Consider the following 4,286-nt stretch of genomic DNA (forward strand, 5'->3'; position numbering starts at 1 on the left):
CAGCCGTTCACTGACCACCCCTTATATATAGGCACTGGATTTTGACCTGCAAGGTAGTGCGTGTGTGCGATTTCTCCTGTGCGTGATTAAACAATGAAAATTCACAGCGTACATGTAAAATTAAAGTGAGCTGCAAGACGTCATAACGCTCATCGAACGTTTAGTATAAACGCGCCCGATCTCACGTCGGTGATGATGTACTGGGCAGAATTCACGGAAGATTCACGGTTTACCGACGAACCTCCGCAGCTTCGCCCACTCATCATCATTCACTCCGTGGATATGCTGTGATCTTTTTTTTTCATAATTGTGGTCTTGATGAGCTAAAAGGAGGCATCCAAGAAGGAATGTGGTGGTTTACTTAAATTGGGCCAAATGAGTGAGCCCGAAGACTTTTTGTGTCAATGCCGCTGTCAGACACGAACGCACGCACACGATGCATGAACGCAGGCACACACACACGCTTATACATACGTGATAAAGACACGCACACACGTACACACGCGGACATGCATACACACGCGATACAGACACGCACACACATAGATACACACGATCATACGCACGGGATACAGGCACGCACGCACATACAGACGCAATATAGATACGCACATACATACACACGCGCGTACACACGTGTTACAGACACACGTGCGTGGACATGCGAACACACGCACGCACTTACATACACATGCGCATACACACGCGATATAGACACGCACGCACGCACATACATACATATACACGCGCATATAGACGCGATACAGACACGCACGCACATAAATACATACACACGCGATACAGACACGCACGCTCATACATACATACGCACGCGATAGAGACACGCACGCACATACACACGCAATGCAGACACGCAAGCACATACATACATACGCTATGCAGACACGCACGCACATACATACACACGCGATACAGACACGCACGCACATGCATACACACGCGATACAGACACGCACGCTCATACATATACACACGCGATATAGACACGCACGTACATACATACATACACACGCGATAGAGACACGCACGCACATACACACGCAAATCAGACACGCACGCACATACATACATACGCTATGCAGACACGCACGCACATACATACACACGCGATACAGACACGCACGCACATGCATACACACGCGATACAGACACGCACGCTCATACATATACACACGCGATACAGACACGCACGTACATACATACATACACACGCGATACAGACACGCACGCACATACACACGCAATGCAGACACGCACGCACATACATACATACGCTATGCAGACACGCACGCACATACATACACACGCGATGCAGACACGCAGGCACATACATACACACGCGATACAGACACAGACGCACATACACAGCGATACAGAAACGCACGCGCATGCACAAGTGATACGGACACGCACGCGCAGGCGCACACATACACATACGTGCGTACACGCACAAACACCGCGAATACACAAACGCACGCACATGCACTCACACGTTAACACGTGCGCACACGCACATACAAACGCAGGCGCACATATGTGCACAGAGAAACACGCATACACCTGCATACACCCGAACACACACGCCTGGAGGGTTGACGCCTGGAGGGTTCATGGCGTGCGTGAGCAGCTGAAAGCGCGCGAAGTTTGCTTGCGCTCGCTTCTCGTGACGTCAGGGTCACCTGACTGGGAGCTATCGAGCGTCGCAGCCATTCAGCGTTGCCGATGCGCCGGCTCCGCGAAAGAGAGGGTGAAAAAAGAGGAGGTTGACGGCGCGGCGAGGATGAGCCGGCGTGGATAAAGGAGCGCCGCTACTTTCCAACATCAAGGGGCTTTAATTTCGCCTCCATCGAAATGCGACCGCCGTGGCTGGGATCAAAACCGCGACCTTCGGGTCAGCAGCCAAGCACCGTAACCACTACGCCACCACGCATGACGTAAGGAAAGTGAGAGAGCTGAAGACAGAACACCCCTGGAAGCCGCTCGACTACCATCCTCTCGTCCACGTGCCCCCCAACGTGGACTACGTGGATTACGCAAAAACCGGGGTCAATGCTTCCTACAATAACTCTGCCGAGAGGGCCAGGCACCTCAACATTACCGGTGACTTCAACATAGATTTCTCAAAACCCAACAACGGCTGCTTCTTACGCTGCATGAAATACGGCTTGGATGTGGACAGGGCGTCAAAAGATCTCGTTGCCACGCCCAGGACAGGAAGCATCACAGATCCTTTCTTCGTAAGATGCATCCCCGATTTCCATCAGCACTTCACCAGAAATATACTCGCACTTCACTACAAATGACCACTCGTAGCCGCTATCATGAACAGTTCCGATAACAAGTCCGGTTCAGCTGCTGGGGCCCACTGATCACGGCGATGGTGACCTTGTTTAACTGTGAAGAACCCCACCCACACATGCACGCGGTTCCGCGAAACGTGTGTGCGTTCTCTGCCATAACGGACAAGTCATAACGAACAAGCATAACAACTGTAATGCAACTGTAACAACTGCAACCATAGGCGTGCGCAGAGTTCCCCTTCAGGGGGGGCGAAGGTTCGTCGCAGCGCCCCCCTCCCAATTACGTCAATGTATGGCGCTGACATTGCCCCTCCCCCCCACGAGTCGCAGCGCCCCCCCGCTCTCCCTATTATGTCAGTGTGTCGGGCTGGCTTTGCGCCACCTCTCTTAGGTGATTAGGGGGGGGGGGCTGCCTCTACAAATGCTCCCCCTACAAATGCGCAGGGGGGACAGGGGGCTCCCCCCTGCCCCCCCTGTAACTGTGACTGCAACTGTGACTGCAACTGTGACTGCAACTGTGACTGTAACGTACGTGCAGTGTGCCTGCGAGTGCCACTGGGCTCTGTATATATATAAACTAAGAAACTTTTGTGAATAAAGCTTAGTTGCGAGTAGCGCCTGTCCTGTGCATCTATGTTCCTTCTTTGTCCTGTTCGGTTTTACGATATCTAGTAACGAAGAATACAAGCGCTAGATATCAGCTTACGGCTTGTGTGCTGTTGGCATATTTACGCAACTGTCAACAGCTGGTTATACAACACATATGCGACTCTTCAACATAGGTGCGTGCGTATACCATTTGCACATTTCTCTAGAGTCATTCTGTAAGGTTTCGCACATTACGCCAGTCACCTTCCCACGCATGCTTCACATAACATCGATTCCCGCTGTACATCGGATCTGCCGAATTTTTTAAAGGATTAATTTGTTAGTGCACAATGCTTAAGCGACTCCGCGCGCTACATCGAGAAGCGCATTTGGAAATTCATGCTGCTGATTTGTAAGCGGTCACAGTCATAATTAATGACTCTGAGAGTCCCACACGTGTATCATTTTTCGCGGGTACTTCACAAGCCGCAATTTTACTCTAAGTGGTGAATACTGCTTAGATAGTCACGGTGGGCGAGTGTGTTCAGAGGAATTATCACTATACGTCTATGGATTCCGAGAGCTCAAAGAAAATAGAAAACGAAAGAAGTGGTATTAAATGCGAAGACACTACATATTGTTACGTGGTCATGACGTCGACGAAGACAGCAGTCGGCGTGTTCAAGATGAAACTCTATTTGGCTGAACTTGTGGCCGTAAAATTCACTCTCAGACTACAGCAATAGACGTTGTGCACTAATAGCGGCGAACTGGGCGTCGGCCGTCGATAAAATGCCCTGCGGTAAGGCGCGTCGGCATTTATATACATGCGGCATCGAACATTCGAGCCTTATCTCTGGTGGCCGCGTTGGTTCGAGAAAAATCTCAACTGTTCGCGTTTGCGCGCTCAAGCCATAAGAAGATTCTAAGATAATCTAGAAGGTTCTCAGACATAAGTGTGCGGCTTGCGCAAGGCGGCGGTTACGCGTGCAACGGACTAGTTACATAAAAATGAAAAAAAAAGAAGCGCGCGTAGCTATATGTAGCCATTTGATACAGGCGTCATGTCAAGTTAACCTCAATTGTGGTTCAAGAGTTGGCTGCGCTTTCATAGTAGTCTAACGAACATTACACTTGTATTCCTGTGATTCAGCAGGCGATATTCACCCCGGAATACTACGCTAACAAAAGTTACCTATGATATTCAAATCATCGCACCGTAACGTGTACTTCGTTGTCATAATACTGACGTATGTGTTCTATTACGAGTGCTTACGTTACGTGAGACCATAGGTTACCCTTTAAACTCCAGTGTTGTCTACGGGCTCGGTAAGCCCCCGATATGCCCACAACTACTACACTTACTAAAACACTTAA

The sequence above is a fragment of the Rhipicephalus sanguineus genome, chromosome 11, assembly GCF_013339695.2.
Source record: "Rhipicephalus sanguineus isolate Rsan-2018 chromosome 11, BIME_Rsan_1.4, whole genome shotgun sequence".
NCBI classification, from domain to species: domain Eukaryota; kingdom Metazoa; phylum Arthropoda; class Arachnida; order Ixodida; family Ixodidae; genus Rhipicephalus; species Rhipicephalus sanguineus.